The sequence below is a fragment of the Mauremys reevesii genome, linkage group 4 (genome assembly GCF_016161935.1).
Source record: "Mauremys reevesii isolate NIE-2019 linkage group 4, ASM1616193v1, whole genome shotgun sequence".
NCBI classification, from domain to species: Eukaryota; Metazoa; Chordata; order Testudines; family Geoemydidae; genus Mauremys; species Mauremys reevesii.
Window position 1 is genome coordinate 45,509,508 of NC_052626.1, and position 17,547 is coordinate 45,527,054.

Sequence of the window (17,547 nt, forward strand, 5' to 3'; positions counted from 1 at the left end):
CCACAAGGCTTGTTACCCTGTCAAAGAAAACTATCAGGTTGGCTTGACATGACTTGTTCTTGACAAATCCATGCTGACTATTACTTATCACTTTATTATCTTCTTACAGGTGTTTGCAAATGGATTGCTTAATTATTTGCTCCATTATCTTTTTAGGTACAGAAGTTAAACTGACTGGTCTGTAATTTCCTGGGTTGTCCTTATTTCCCTTTTTATCAATTCGCAATATATTTGCCCTTTTCCAGTCTTCTGGAATCTCTCCTGCCTTCCATGACTTTTCAAAGATAATCGCTAATGACTCAGATACCTCCTCAGTCAGCTCCTTGAGTATTCTAGGATTCATTTCATCAGGCCCTGGTGACTTGAAGACATCTCATTTGTCTAAGTAATTTTCAACTTGTTCTTTTCCTATTTTAGCCTCTGATCCTACCTCATTTTCACTAGCATTCACTACGTTAGACATCCAATCACCACCAACCTCCTTGGTGAAAATCAAAATAAAGAAGTCATTAAGCACCTCTGCCATTTCCACATTTTATGTTATTGTTTTCCCACACACACACACATTGAGTAACAGGCGTACCCTCTCCTTGGTCTTCCTCTTGCTTCTAATGTATTTGTAGAATGTTTTCTTGTTACCCTTTATGTCTCTAGCTAGTTTGATTTCATTTTGTGCCTTAGCCTTTCTAATTTTGTCCCTACATACTTGTGCTATTTGTTTATATTCATCCTTTGTAATTTTACTTAGTTTCCACTTCTTGTAGGACTCTTTTTTGATTTTTAGATCATTGAAGATGAAAGACTATAGTGGAAAAATAATTCTGTTGTTGGGAGGGTGCACACTGACATTTAAATTCAAAGGCAAAATGATAAAACAGGAGTCTGTGGTGGTATACAGAAGCTAGCAATTAGTCTTGGACCTACACACATGTGAGGTGCTTGGTCTTGTTAAGTAGATGTATGCCATAGACAGGGGCGGCTCTATGTTTTTTGCCGCCCCAAGCAGGGCAGTCAGACGGCCTTTGGCAGCACACCTGCGGGCAGTCTGCTGGTCACGCGGATTCGGCGGCATTTCTGTGGGTGATCTGCCAGTGCCACGCCTTCGGCATGCCCGCTGCCAAATTGCCGCCAAAGCCGCAGGACCAGCAGACCTCCCGCAGGCATGCCACCAAAGCCTGCCTGACGCTTGCTGTGCTGGTGCCTGGAGCCGCCCCTGGCCATAGAGACAGAAAGATAACAGAGAGCCGAATATGAAAGTATTAGTGAAAATGTAGTCACAGGAAATGTGTGCCTCCCAGTAATATACAAGATATGGTTAAGAGAAGATGGAGAAGCTGTGGTAAATGCTACATGAAAAGTTCCACAAGCCTTAAGAAAGAGGCTAGAAGAGGAGCTGCAAGACATGACAGCAAATGGCATCATTTGGAGAATGGAAGAACCAACAGATTAGGTTCACTGCTTAGTAACTGAAGTGAATCAAGGAGGGAGACTATGGCTGTGTATAGTCCCTAAGGAGCTGAACAGAAACATAACACTTTCACTTGCACACAAGAAATGAATCATTGTCTGAGATGGCAAAGCCAAATTCTTCAGTAAATTAGATGCATCATCAGGATTTTTGGTAGATCCCCTTGGACACTGAGAGCTCCAAGAGCTGCACTTTCAACCCACCTAAGATTGCTTTTCAGAATATGTTCAGCTTCAGAAGTATTTCACCAGACAATAAGCCACATGCTAGAGGGTCTAATGTGTGAAAGTATACAATGATGACTTAATCATTTGCGGCAGCACTACCACTGAACATCAGGAATGACTGAGGAAAGTACTGTAAATGGCAAGAGCTAATAATCTTAAACTGAATAAGGCCAACAGTCAAGTTCAAACAATTAAAATGAAATACTTGGGAGAGAGACTGACTTCAAAGGGAGTCTTGCCAGATGAATCAATTCAGACAATACTGAACATGCCAAGATCTGATGGTAAATAGGAAATTACATATTGAATTATGTCAGCAAGTTCACACTAAGTTGTACAACTCACCTCAGACACCTCTTCTGCAAGATCAATGTCTGGACATGGGTGCCAGAGCATGAAAGAGTTCAATGATTTAAAGCACATTCTGACATCAGCTCCAGTGCTGCAATGTTTTGATCCATTGAAAGACATCAAGCTCTTTACATATGCCCAAAAAGAAGGACTGGGAGCAGTATGTCATATCACGGAAGTGATTGAGTCTCATATATACCTAGGGCTATGATAGCTGCAGAGATGATGCTGGCACAAATTGAAAAAGAGACACTAGGAAAAAGAGGCATATGGTGAGCAGGTGTGGAATGTGTCAGTGAGCTGAGAGCAGGCATACCAGTTGAAAACAATTCAAACTAACGTTATTATTCCGAATGAGAGTGAACAATCTGTTATAGGCAAGGACTTGCCTAAAGACAGTTTACAATACAGCAGATCAGAAAGATTGCTGAAATGTCCAAGACTGATCGAGACATGTTAATGTTGTGTTAGAACAACCAGAAATGTTGTTGTATTTCTAATATTTAATAGTGTTCCGAGTTCAGAAAAGAGATTTAGAATGGGATCTAAAAACGGGAAGATGTGACGAAACCCCAACCCTCTAAAAAACGATATACTTTAAAGTCAGGGAACTCTGAACTTATTTCTAAGACAGTGTCCAAGTCAAGAACTCCAGGATCCAAACTTATCCAGAGTTCTGTGGTGGGTCAGACCTGGGCCCCACCTTTCACTTAACTTCAATGGGCTTTCAGTCAGGACCTCGTTGAAGGCTAGACTTCTTGCTCAACATACCTATGATCAACAGGTTTAACAGCGTTAAATAAGTTAGATAGCTTTAAATTGAATACATCTTTGTACTTTTAAGGGGTTTCAAAAGCACTGGAGGAGGCTCAACACACAATGTTGTAGATTTCTCCCTCCCCGCTCCCTCAAGGATTTTAATCCACTTCTTAGCAGGCTGTGATAGAAAGACTGTCTGAATAGGCTAAAGTCAGGTCCTGTACATTTGCTGGTTCTCTAGCAATTCAATCCATCATAAAAGTACCTCACATTTGATTTCTTTTGAGTTTCAGTCCAAAAACTTAAAAGTTAAATAAACCTGAAGTTAGTCCTCGTTCTTCTGCCCCAACTCAAACTAACTTCTTTCCCAAGTGGAAAATGTTGGGTAAGCCTGGAATGTGTGTGATTCAAGAAGGGAATGAGAACACAGGCAAAGCCCTGGCTGGGATGATTTAGTTGGGTTTGGTCCTGCTTTGAGCAGGGGGTTGGACTAGATGACCTCCTGAGGTCCCTTCCAACCCTGAGATTCTATGATTCTATGAAATTCCTGCTGACAGTTACACCTGTGTAGCCTTATTGACTTCAGGGAGAACAGATTTTTTGCACAAGAATAGATTTTGGTCCCTTCTGCTTTTTCACACCTGGTATAAACAGAATCTCATTCACTTTCCTCCCCTAAACTCTGAGCACTTAAGGGGGAAAAATAAGCAAGGTCTGCTTGATTTACACATGCAAATGAAACAGGAAGCTTTCCCTTCATTCTACACCCACCTTAAACAAACATCAGACCTGGTGTAACAAGGGTGTCACTACAGCAGCCTTGGTTGGACTGTTCTTTAGAAAGATCCTTAATAGTGCTTTTAATATGCTGATTTTTCAATGAAGTCTTTTTGTTCAGGGGGGCAGAGAACACAACAGGGAATAGTTCTGTTTTGTCAACTCCTAGTCACTCAAAAGCTGAAAGGCTTTAGATTACGTTTGTTTAATGTTTGTACAGTGATTTTGAAGAGCTAACATAGTACAGACGTGAATAGGTCTAAATATTATGACTGGGCAACCATCAAAAGATCTGTGTCACTTCTAGCTGTTATCTTTTTCTTACAGGAAGCTTAAAACAAACAAATGCAAACTGTAGGGGTCTGGTGCACACAGAACTCATGCTTAAAAAAATCTCATGTCAGAGTTGCTGATCACATGTTCTAGAATATATAATACTTAATCCTGCCATGAGTTCAGGGTACCAGACTAGATGACCTCTCGAGGTCCCTTCCAGTCCTATGATTCTATTCTATGCTTCTAATTTTGGAAGAGCTTGGTAACAGAATGGCCTGATGTGGTGAATCACTTGAGATTACCTACACAAACTGGGTATCATCCCACAAATAATATTTGGGTTCAACGTGAAAACAGTAATTCATTGTCCTCAGCCAGTGCAACACTGGGAGGCAGCTTTCAGAGCAAAACAGCCTAAAATACAATGCCACCCAATGTAATTTTCCCACTACTACTTCCTCTACTTCAGTGGATTTTACACCTGAGTGGTTTTCTTTTAAATAATAAAAGCTGGCTGCCTCCCAGACTGCAGTCAGAGTGAGACGGGGTATGTGATGTAGAATCCATAGCTTGGGGAAATACCTGCAGGGCTCGGCTCAGCACTGTACCATGTGGATAACTGAGGGTAGAAGCTGAAGTTTGAAAGAGGTGAGCAGGATGGGGAATGTTGCAGTGTTCATCCTCATACAGATGAGCACTCCACTACCTTGGAGGAAGGAGGCCTAAGAGAAGGAGAGCATAGCATCCCTTGTGCTACCTCTTACTCAGAAGTAGCTGTTTGAAGAATTGAGTGTTGTGAGAGTAGAATAAATTTGTTAAATTTACATAAATAAATAATACATAAATATGTATGTAGATAAATGTTTGATGACTTCATAATTATTTTTGCAATATGTAATTCATATTTAGGCTCTTCCCTCCCATTAGCCTTAGGCCCCTCATAACCTTAATCCGGCCCTGCTCAGAACCAGTTCCTAAACAAGTGGCACCTGGACAGATCAGTAACAACTCAGGTGTGGAGTTTTGAAGCCTAACATTAAAAAAACCTCATCAGTTTTAATAAGAGCTGAAGTATTAAGTGCATGGATTTAAAAATCTCCCTTCTCTTAACCAGGAACTCCTGGCACTAGAAGCACTATAGGATTTTTCCCTTCTTTCCATTCTGTCAATGGAAGCTACTTAGTCCTTCATCATTCCAAGGTAGATAACAAAACACCAAACAGTTGCAATCTTTGCTCATTTCTACTCTATGTGGGCATTAAGGCCCAAATTTTCAATAGGTAATAGCTTTGCTAAAGCTTTTCCATCATAATTGAATTACAAACCTCAAACAAACCTCCCATCCCCCAATTAAAACACCCTCCCCCAGAGATTCCTATTACCAAAGAAGGGAGAATATCTGAAGATTCCATGAAGTACATAAGGGACCTCACTATGCCAATCTACTTAACCTTAACCTGATGAGAATGATGTGCACTAATCCAAAATATTCAGCAAGAAAAATAGGTGCATGCATGTGTCACATGAGAGGCACTGAGGTCTAATGAACGTATCATTGGCCATGAGAGACTGGAGACCTGAGTCCAAGCCCCAGTTCTGCTGCTGACCTGTTGTGTGACCTTGGTCAAGTCATTTCACCATTCTGTACCTCTGTTATCCTGCCCCAATTTGCTTGTCTTTTCTATTTAGATTGTAAACTCTGCAGGACTGGGACCTTTTCTTACTAAGCACAATGGGGCCCTATTCTTGGTTGGTGTCTCTAGGTGCTAGCATAAAAATAATTAATAATTATGCATGTCCACATCCACACATAAAAAATACCTTTGCAGAACTGTGCCACTAACTGCAAACATAATTTTCATAACTGTATGTGCAAATCAAACCTGCATATACAACAAGCCAGCAAGGAACCTAACCATAACCAAATCTAACCTTTCAGGCTGTTATATAGCACTTATTCCACAGGTGCTTAAACATGATGCATTTACTTGATTTGTTCTCCCAGTTGCAGGTGCATTTTGGTGCGCAGATCTCAGGTCTTCATATCTGAAATTTTGCCCATAACTAAAATGTTGAACTTTTTATAAGTGGAGGGAGATTTCCTTCCATTTTATTTGCCAACATTTCCACCCCTCCCACCATCATACAGCTTGCTGTACCTCACTTGTCCAACTAGCTGCTGCCCTCCAGTCAATGGCTTCATTTCAGTGATATAACTGGACGCTTCCAGCTGGCATAGCACTTTGGCGTGAAAGGGTCTAAATAAATGTAATATATAATAATTACTAGAATGGCTCAGATCAGCATAGTCTAAGTTAATTAAGTTTAGTCTGTGTTTTGAAGATAATTTTAATATTAGGCCTCCAGGCCCTTTAAAAATGTTCACTGCCCATTTAAAAGACACATCCTTGATTCAAGTATATTCCTATTATGGCAATGCTAACAATCACAATGAGCTATAGTAATGATTAGAGCTGGTCAAAAATTGGTGAAAATTTTAAATTAAAATATTGCACAAAAATATCAAATGTTCAAGAAACTTTCAACAGCTCTAGGAAAGTCTTCATTGATCAGCTCCCTCGTGCTATATAAAGAAAGTCTCTTGCACTATCAGAAAATGGAGTATAACATATGTGGTGGTTTTTAATTGCAGGAAACTGCAGAGACAGATTGGTGGATTCTTCTGGCACATATCTGGTCCCTTTTTATTTTGTGTCCAACTCACACATTTCATGAAACTGAAAAATAATGGGCAGCACTGACTTTTGTTACAGTGTTTTGTTTATTTTCTCAAAGAATGTTAATGTAATATTTCTATGTTATATGATAAAATATGATGTAGGTAGCATTTCCTCCATTGGATGTCCTTCTTCCTTTAAACCAAGATGCTTTTTTGTATGCTCAGAATATATAAAACTGTTTGTTCCTTCAGCGTTTTTGTTTGATTACCTCCTCCACTGAATTTCATTTCTTCTTACCTTTTGTAATAAGCTTAATTTATTATTGTATGTATATATGGCCAATTGTGCAGTAAAGTGATTTTTGGTTATTTTTTGCAAGATTGCATCTAAATATATATGCATGATTTTTCAAAAGTGCCATATTTTTTAAATTTTAGCATTCGCTTTCCCCACCCTATGGAACAAGCAAAATGTCTTCATGGTACCTACAAGCATTTTGGCAGGGTTTGGAATGTCAATATTAAGACAAAATGGTAGCAAAAAAATAAATAAATAAATAAATAATGTAAAATCCCTTTCACTTTGAAACAAGTGATTACAGTGCTGCTGATTACAATTGGGGAGAAAGCATGCAGAGGCAAAATGCTAGCAGTAGCAATTGTAGTGAATTAACTGGGGTGCTTTGGCATGCTCTCAAGAAATGAAATAACTCATAGAATGTTTTGTAGTGGTGTGAAAACTTGCGTTCCGTTTTCTCAGCACAAGGAAAAGCAATCTACCTGATTTTCCAAAAAGCAGCAAAGCAATCAGATGTTTTAGCTGTCTATTGCCAGCCAAAGAGACGGGGAGCAGGTGGAAAGCACTGAAGTGTGGGAAAGAATCAGAATCATCTTCAATGTACATCAGTATATTACTGTAAAATATACTTATTTCTCTGAAGTTTTGTCTAAAAAATTGGACTTTCCTAATGAAAACGGTGTATTTTTTTAATGGAATCATAATTGAGAACAGTGGTCACTCACTAAATGCTGTTGGAAGAAAACACAGCCATGATTCAGACCTTACGTGTCAAAGAAAATGGAAAATAAGCATAACAATCATTCTGATCGCCATCCATATCTCAGATTAAGGGCTTGTCTACACAGGGACACTCAGGAAAACTAATCCAAATTAATTAAAGGTATGATTTTAAAGTGAGTTGGTTAAACTGCATTAAAACACTGCATATGTCAGAATTGCCAGGTAGCCAGTTGAGGCAGGAGCAGATACAGGCTGGAACAAGGGATGGCTAGTGTGGAAACAGGTACAGGAGCAGGAATCTATTGAAACTACTGGCAATGGGGACATTCCCAGCCAGGTAGTGATGTTGAGCAGACTAGACTCTTAGGAGCCTGTAGCAGGGTGAACCCCTGCTCCTTCCCTGAAGGGGTTAAAAACAGCCCTGGAACGGGGCTGTGGCAGGAGAAAACAGCCTTTAGGCTGGGCTGATTGGGGGAAGTGGCTGCAGCTGGGGCCACACCCCAAACTGAACAGGGCCTTATAAGAAGGCCGGGGAAGCCAGAAGCCCACACAGTCTCTCTCTGCCTTCAGAGGGAGAAGGGCCTGGCTGCAGGGAGCTACAGACAAAGTACCTGAGGGGAGCAGGGCTGGGGACAGGCTGAGGAGCTGGGGAGCTCCAGCCTGGAAAGCCCCAGGCTGCGGCCTAGCATTGGGCTAACAGGTACTGGGGGTTGCAGAGGGCATCCCAGGGGTAGGCCAAAGCAGCAGGTCCAAACCCTCCTTGCCTGTGATGAGTAGGCTGATACTGCAGTCTGCCCCAGAATGTGGGGCTAGACAATGACTGGCAGTAGCCAATACTGAGGCAAGGTGGGGATAGAGGGTGAGGGTTCCCCAAGGAGGGGAGACCCAGAGAGAAAGGGGTTACTGCCAGGGGCAGCACCCCCTGTGAAAGGGCACCGGGTCCAGGGAGGGACACGGGGGCCTGAGGACACGCGGATCACCGGCCTGCAGAGGGCGCTCCGAACTGGAGAACAGAGCTAATTCCCGGAGTCACCAGCAGGAGGCGCCGCGGGGGTGAGTCCGACCCGTCTACAGAGCCTATATACCTGCCTTGGGCTCACTTGGTTGGGTCCTCACCTGTGGATTGGCTGAACCTTGGTTGAATGTTGTGGGGGCCTATCACAAGACCTGCAGGTAACTGTCTCTGATGACTCATCACACTCTCTGGCTCAGGGATGACTCATCAGGCTTAAGCAGGCCCAGGCTCAGAGGTAACACATCACAGTGTGGACAGTCTTAGGGCATGTCTACACTTAAAATGCTGCATCGGCACAGCTGCACTGATGCAAGCTGTGCTGCTGTAGCAGTTTAATAAAGATGCTCTATGCTAACAGGAGAGAACTCTCTTCTCAGCATAGTTAATCCACCTCCTCAAGAAGTGGTAACCATGTTGACAAACGAAGCTCTCCCACCAATGTAGCACTGTCTGCATGGGGTGTCAAGTCAGCATAACTACATTGCTCGGGGTGTGTGGATTTTTCACACCAATGAGCAAAGTAGTTATATTGGTACAGGTCTGTAGTGTAGACCAGACCTTTTTCAGAATTAAAGTGGCCTTAATTCAGTTTAGTTTATTTCACTTTAACTGAGTTTAGGACATTTTAATTCTGAGACTGTCCATCCAGGCTTAATGCAGTTTAACTAAGTCACTTTTAATTCACACCTTTAGTTAATTAGGATCAGGGCCGCCCAGAGGATTCAGGGGGCCTGGGGTCTTTGGTGGTGGGGGGGCCCCTGCCGCCAAATTGCTGCCGAACACCCGGCACTTCGGCAGCGGGTCCTGGGGCAGAAGGACCCCCTACCGTGAAATTGCCGCCGAAGACCCGGAGCGGAAGAAGGACCCTGCTCCACGGGCCCTGAAAAACTCTCGTGGGGGCCTCTGCGGGGCCTGGGGCTAATTGCCCCTCTTGCCCCCCCTGGGCAGCCTTGATTAGGATTAGCTAACTGAGTGTCCCTGTGTAGACAAGGCCTGAGCTTCTTGAAAATTCTTTTTATAACCAGATTCTCAGCTACACATTAGTCTTGCTTTAAACATAAACTCAATCAGCTCCAACCTCTATAGAAGATTCTCTGTTATAACACTCACTCCAGTAATAAGAATGATTTCTTCCCATGTTCTCATAACCAAGTGTTGTCTGAAGGAGGTGTATAATTGGGTATACAAACTCCACATGGGCTTGCAAGGGTTAACTAACTGCTCTAAGCACAGTCAGCCCTGTCCGCTACAGCTGTACTGGGTGTTGGGCTTGCAGGAAAGGACTGGAAAGGAAAGAGCTTTCTGGGAAGGAGAGAAGCCTGACTAGACACAGGAAATGAATAGGACTGTTGTGGGTCAGAGCCTCCCTAAAGGGAAAGTGTGACGTTATCTGATTAAAATATGACCATATAGATCATTGTTGCAACCACTGTTATATATTTGCTGCAAATATTGTACAAAGGTTGTCGAGTGAGGTGTTTATGAAGAGGTTACAATTTGCTGGTTATGATTATGCTATCTGTATGCATGTATCATTTATGTATTTGAAGGTATAAGTATTGGCTCTATACTTGGATTTCAAATGTTTGCTCCTGGGGTAATGCCCACAAGTTAGTTAGCCAGCACATCTTGGAGGGAATGCTTTGGGCTGTGTTTGCTCTGTTTGTCAGCAGTTCATCCTGAATTTGGCATCCTCAGTTGTGACCCACTAAGGCCTGGTCTACACTACGCGTTTATACCGAATTTAGCACTGCACCCGTCCACACAACGAAGTCCTTTATATCGATATAAAGGGTGCTTAAAACTGATATCTGTACTCCTCCCCGACGAGGGGAGTAGCGCTCAAATCGGTGTTGCCATGGCGGATTAGGGTCAGTGTGGCCGCAATTCGACGGTATTGGCCTCCGGGAGCTATCCCACAGTGCACCATTGTGACCACTCTGGAAAGCCATCTGAACTCGGATGCACTGGCCAGGTAGACAGGAAAAGCCCCACGAACTTTTGAATTTTATTTCCTGTTTGGCCAGCATGGAGAGCTCACCAGCACAGGTGACCACGCAGAGCTCATCAGCACAGGTAACAATGCAGTCTCCTGAGAATCAAAAAAGAGCTCCAGCATGGACTGCATGGGAGGTACTGGATCTGATCGCTGTATGGGGAGAGGATTCTGTGATAACAGAACTCCATTCCAAAAGACTAAATGAAAAAACATTTGAAAAAATTTCCAAGGCCATGATGCAAAGAGGCCACAGCAGGGACTAAGTACAGTGCCGTGTGAAAGTTAAGGAGCTCAGACAAGCCTACCAGAAAACCAAAGAAGCAAACGGAAAGTCCGGGGCAGGGCCAAAAACACGCCGCTTCTATGCTGAGCCACATGCAATTCTAGGGGAGTCCGCCACCACTACCCCACCCCTGTCCGTAGATTCCGAGGTGGGGGTGGGTAATCGCAGCCACGGCTGAGGATTCTGCGGACGGGGAAGATGAGGAGGACGAGCTTGTAGAGAGCACACAGCACTCCGTTCTCCTCAACAGCCAGGAGCTTTTTCTCACCCTGACGGAATTACCCTCCCAGCCCTCCCAAGCAACTATCCCAGACAATGAAGCCATGGAAGGGACCTCTGGTGAGTGTACCTTGTAAATAAGACATGGTTTAAAAGCAAGCATTTTTTAATGATTAATTTGCCCTGAGGACTTGGGATGCATTCGCGGCCAGTACAGTTACTGGAAAAGTCTGTTAACATGTCTGGGGATGGAGCGGAAATCCTCCAGGGACATCTCCATGAAGCTCTCCTGGAGGTACTCCAAAAGCCTTTGCAGAAGATTTCTGGGCAGCGCTGCTTTATTCCGTCCTCCATGGTAGGACACTTGACCACGCCATGCATGTAGCAAGTAATCTGGTATCATTGCATGACAAAGCCTAGCTGCATATGGTCCCGGTGATTGCTGGCATTCAAGCAACATCCGTTCTTTATCTCGCTGTGTTATCCTCAGGAGAGTGATATTGTTCATGGTAACCTGGCTGAAATTCAGGAATTTAAGTAAGGGGACAGAGATGGCCATTCCTACTGGGCTGTTTGCCTGTGGCTTAAAAGAAATCCTTCCCTGAAGGTAGCCAAGCGGGGGGAAGGGGGGGTGCGATTGGCGCTGAGATTTTCCGCGTTTGGCTAGCAGGGATCTTTCCTGCTACCAGCCACGCGGTTGGGGGGAGGGAAAGGGGGGTGTTTATCAGTGATCTTCCATGATGCCAGCCACAGGGTGATTTCTGCTGCTGCACGTTAACAGGAAAGAAGCAGCACTCAACAGTAACACCAAAGCCAGAGGCACTCAATATAAAGATACAAAATGCGACCTTGTAGTGAAGACACATGTGCTATGTAAGGTGAATAGTGTTGTTCACCATGAAAGAGTATGACCATTGTTCTCTGAAATGTATCTTTTTAAATAATTCTCTCCCTTTTTTCCCTCCCTCATGCAGCTGCAAATTTTTCAAGCCTCCCTACTCCGTCCCGAAGGCTAGCTCAGATAAAGCGGCGGAAAAAAAAGACGCGAGAAGAAATGTTTTCGGAAATCATGGAAGTGACCCGCAATGAAAGAGCTCATCTGAATGAGTGGAAGGATGTGGTATCAAAGTACAGGAAAGATGCCAGTGACTGTGAGGACGGGAGGGACAAACGTGAGGACAGGAGGGACGCTTGAGATGAGAGGAGAGATGTTCGAGATGAGAGGTGGCGGCAGGAAGATCAGCAGTGGCGGGATGCAACTCTGGGGCTGCTGCGTGATCAAACTGACATGCTCCGGCGTATGGTGGAGCTTCAGGAACGGCAGAAGGATCACAGAGTGCCACTGCAGCCCCTGTACAACCACCCTCCCCCCTCACCATGTTCCTTAGCCTCCTTACCCGCCAGATGAGTAAGAACTCATGGGGGTAGGCTCCGTGCACCCGCCCACTCCACCCCAGTAGACAGCCCAACCAAAAGGCTCTCATTATTATGAAATTTTTTTAGTGGCCTTTTCCTTCCCTACTATTCTCCTCCCAAACCCCACCCAGGCTACCTTGTCAGTTCTCTTCCTCTTTTTATAATTAAGTAATAAAGAATACATGATTTTTAAACTAGAGTGACTTTATTTCCTTAGAAAGCAAGCTGTGATCGAAGGGGGAGGGTGGCTTACAGGGAATGAGTCAATCAAGGCGGGGGGGGGGCATTCATCAAGGAGAAACAAACACAACAGTCACACTGTACCCTGGCCAGTGATGAAACTGGTTTTCAAAGCTTCTCTGATGCGCACCACTTCCGGGTTTGCTCTTCTAATCGCCCTGGTGTCTGGCTGCGCGTAATCAGCGGCCAGGTGATTTGCCTCAGCCTCCCACCCCACCATAAAGGTCTCCCCCTTACTCTCACAGAGATTGTGGAGCACACAGCAAGCAGCAATAACAATGGGGACATTGGTTTGGCTGTGGTCTGAGCGAGTCAGTACTGTGAGCCAGCGTGCCTTTAAATGGCCAAATGCACATTCTACCACCATTCTGCACTTGCTCAGCCTGTAGTTGAACAGCTCCTGACTTCTGTCCAGGCTGCCTGTGTATGGCTTCATGAGCCATGGCATCAAGGGGTAGGCTGGGTCCCCCAGGATAACTACAGGCATTTCAACATCCCCAACTGTTATTTTCTGGTCTGGGAAGTAATTCCCTTGCTGCAGCTGTTTAAACAGAGTAGTGTTCCTGAAGACGCGAGCGTCATGAACCCTTCCATCCCACGTGGATGTTGGTGAAACATCCCTTGTGATCCACCAGTGCTTGCAGCACCATGGAAAAGTACCCCTTGCGGTTTATGTACTGGGTGCCCTGGTGCTCCGGTGCCAAGATAGGGATATGGGTTCCATCTATCGCCCCACCACAGTTAGGGAATCCCATTGCAGCAAAGCCATCCACTATGACCTGCACATTTCCCAGAGTCACAACCTTTCGTAGCAGCAGCTTAGTGATTGCTTTGGCTACTTGCATCACAGCAGCCCCCACAGTAGATTTGCCCACTCCAAATTGATTTCCGACTGACCAGTAGCTGTCTGGCGTTGCAAGCTTCCACAGGGCTATCGCCACTCGCTTCTCAACTGTGAGGGCTGCTCATCTTTGTATTCTGGCGCTTCAGGGCAGGGGAAAGCAAGTCACAAAGTTCCATGAAAGTGCCCTTACGCATGCGAAGTTTCGCAGCCACTGGGAATCGCCCCACACCTAACACACCTACTCCCACCAGTCTGTGCTGTGTTTGTTTTCCCAAAAAAAAATCGCAATCTAATGGCTGCCCCATGCCCAGCAGGATGCAGGAAAGTGCAAGGCGCAGGGGCCGTCACATACATGTGTCCATGTCCTCATCACTCACACACTGTCACTGCACTGCCCGCCCGCCTGCCTCGCCTGGCTTTCAGGTCAGCAGTCCGCAGCATTGAGAGGAGGAACGAGAAGGTGCTTAAAAAATCTCCATGATTGCTCTTGAGCTCAGCAGGCAGCATGCGCCATGGCGTCCGTGGAATTCTGCACAGTTCAAAAAAAAAAAAGCTGCTGCTGCGGTGCTGCTGCTGCGAGGGAGGAGGGAGGGAGGCTACCCAGAAGCACCAGCGGCAATGTTTTTTGCCCCATCAGGCACTGGGATCTCAACCCAGCATTCCAATGGGCGGGGGAGACTGCGGGAACTATGGGATGGCTATGGGATAGCTACCCACAATGAAAAGCTCAGGAAATCGACGCTAGCCTCAGTACATGGACGCACACTGCTGAATTAATGTGCTTAGTGTGGCCGCGTGCACTCGACTTTATACAATCTGTTTTAAAAAACCGTTTTCTGTAAAATCGGAATAATCCCATAGTGTAGACATACCCTAAGGCACAGTTACATAAGGTAGGCCTGATGCTGAACTATTTGGGTTGATCAGGTACCTGCTGATAGCTTTTAAGCCAGGTTGTGGCAGGGGGTGCCTCACTTTAAGGGAAGCGGGGTCTGAGAGCTGAGCCACGAGGATGGGTGGATGAATAACCTCAGAGGAGCTAAGAACTAAGCCCAGTGAGGATAAAAGCTCCTTTATTTTGTGTTTGTCTGGGGAAAGTTACTTTGGACTCTGCTCCTCTGGAAGAGGTGTTGGTGATTTTGAACTTTTGTAGTGATCTGGCCAGATGGCTAACCCATAAGCCACCAGAGCAAGTTGGAAACCCTGATGGGGAAATTGAGGCACAGTAGCTGCAGCACTGTGCCTTGCCAACACGAGGTACACAGGGCATGATGATGTGACAATATGGTAAAATTTTCTTCCTAAGGCCCAAATGAGTTAGAGTCCCAACTGCCACTGATTTTCAATGGCAATTGTGGCTTTGACAAATCTCTCCTCTTATAATGCTTTTGAGCCAAATTCTGCCCTTAGATGCTCATGAACTGCTGCCAATGGTTTCAATAAGGGCCTTGTCATATATCTCAGGAGAAAGTGTATGAAGTCTCCAAATACAGGTCTGCAACAGATAATCCTAGGAGACAGCAAAGTAGCATCATATAGGCTGTATTATTTGAAATAGACTAAAAATAAATAAAGTGGTAAGGAATAATACATGGAAGTGTAAATCAGGAGTAAAAATCATACTTATACAAAGGACCAGCACAAGGCCTTTCTTTACACCATGTACATTCCACTTCATACCTAGAAAGGTAGATGAACAGCTGGGGACTGGGAAAGCTTCTAAATCTCTGCCTTCTCTGTAGGAAGCTCTTACTACTGCCAGGGAGCTGGTAAAAGCATCTAGCAGGTCTTTTTTTCTGCCTGTGGTGGAAGTAGCAGCTCATAAATTGTCAGCCTTCTATAACACTATTAGAGAGCTATGCACAGCTGTTTGCTCCCCCAGGTATTAATCACTTACTCTGGATTAATAAATAAACAAAAGTGATTTTATTAAGTATAAAAAGTAGGATTTAAGTGGTTTCAAGTAATAACAGACAGAACAAAGTAAGTCACCAAGCAAAATAAAGCAAAAACATGCAAGTCTAAGCCTAATACATTAAGAAACTGATTACAGGTAAAAATCTCACCCTCAGAGATGTTCCAATAAGCTTCTTTCACAGACTAGACTCCTTCCTAGTCTAGGCCCAATCCTTTCCCCTGGTACAGTCCTTGTTAGTTCCAGCAGACATCTTAGGTGGAAAGCAGGGGTGTTCTCATGACTGGCAGCCCCCTTTGTTCTATTCAACCCACTTTTATAGCTGTGGTACAATGCAGGAGTGTTTTGTCTCTCTGGGTCCTCACCCCTCCTCCTAAATGGAAAAGTACCAGATTTAAGATGGATTCCAGTATCATGTGATATGGTCACATGTCACTGTAAGACTCCATCCTTCATTACCCCTGGGCTGGCCCACATGTCCACAGGAAGGCTTGTAAGTAAACAGAGCCATTTACAACCAAATGTCCTAGTCAATGGGAGCCATCAAGATTCTAAACCACCACACTTTGCATAATTACAATAGGACCTCAGAGTTATACTTCATATTTCTAGCTTCAGATACAAGAATGATACATGTATACAAATAGGAGGAATATATTCAGTAGATTATAAGATGTGTAATGATACCTTACAAGAGACCTTTTGCATAAAGTGTATTCCAGTTACATCATATTCACACTTATAAGCATATTTCCATAAAACATATGGAGTGCAACATCACATACCTGCCTGCCTCCAGCCACATCAACGCCTTCTAACTATGATTAGAGACTTCCACAGAGCCCTCTGCCCTTGAGTGGATTTCCTCACCTTCCACAAGAGATGATACTCCCAGCAGGAGTCCTTCATAGGCGATGATGCTTTATATCAGGTGCTTCCTCTATGCCCTCTCCAATATGGGTCAGAGTGCTCTTGTAGGGGGGAAGAGAGAGACCTGCATCCTCTAATTCTTGATCTACTGACACTACTCCCATTGGCAGCTTTCTAGAGCTCTTGCTGCTTCTCCCCAAGGGCTTCCTCTTTTTCGCTTTCCAGAGCTGCTACTGTCAATGCCTACTTGTCACAACAGTTTAATAGTAAGCAGAGCAGCATGAACTAATCATTACATGGGGGTGCCCAGACTGACTGGGTCCACAGAGGGCTTCCAATGTGTTTAAACCGGTCCTTGAAAAAGAGCCAGAGATGCAAAGAGAGGTACAGGCACAAGGGGAAATATCCTAATAACCCATTTACGGATCATACATTTCTGTCTCGACTCTAACAAAATAGCCAAGTGGCATATTGCATATTAATAGCCAATTTGTTTCACTTAATACATGTAATTAAGTAGCTTAAATATATAAAATAAAAGTCATGGGGCTGTGTTGCCTTCACCGACCTTGGGAACTGGCACATTAAACACTTGTGCTATTTCAGTCTGCATCACTCATGCAAAACTAGCTGTACTTTTTTCTTTTGAAGCTTGTGAGGTTTTGAATGTTCCATCATTTTATGTACAGCAGAACCTGAGGTGAAAGTCAGTTATTTCAAAATGTTTTGCCCAAAGCTCAGTCAGAAAAGGGGATTCCCTTAGGACTGAGCCTGCTTTTATGCACTTTTTTTTAAAATTTAACTAGCATTTTGTCGGTACCATCCATTCCCAAAAGAGGAACAATCTGGCAGGAAATGAGAACATGAGTTATTATTGTGGGATGGTGCCAAATTGAATGCCTTCTCTCCTAATTGCTATTCAGATCAGAGAACAAAAATACTGAAATATTAAATTAGCTGGGAACCAAAAGCATTTCAACCCAATGTCCTTCCTGGCTGCGCGTGACTCACGGATGCGGCAACATGTCCCTGTGGCTCCTAGGCACAGGGGAGGTCTCCGTCCCATGCACCAGCTCCGCAGCTCTCATTGGCTGGAAACCACAGCCAGTGGGAGCTGCAGGGGTGGTGCCTGCGTGCAGAACCTCCTGGCTACCCCTAAGCCTAGGAGCTGAGGGACATGTAGCCGC

General features: G+C 44.4%; 1 long non-coding RNA gene across 1 annotated transcript in view; it reads right to left on the reverse strand.

Annotated features, from left to right (window-relative positions):
* The window catches only part of LOC120402981, a 44,259-nt gene extending 35,541 nt beyond the window's left edge, over nucleotides 1–8,718 (reverse strand). Inside the window, exons 1-2 of the long non-coding RNA XR_005597400.1 lie at nucleotides 8,676–8,718; nucleotides 6,018–6,116 (exon numbers count right to left, since the gene is read on the reverse strand). This is a non-coding gene — a long non-coding RNA (uncharacterized LOC120402981). The remainder of the gene's footprint in view (nucleotides 1–6,017; nucleotides 6,117–8,675) is intronic.
* Between the last annotated feature and the right edge of the window lie 8,829 nt (nucleotides 8,719–17,547).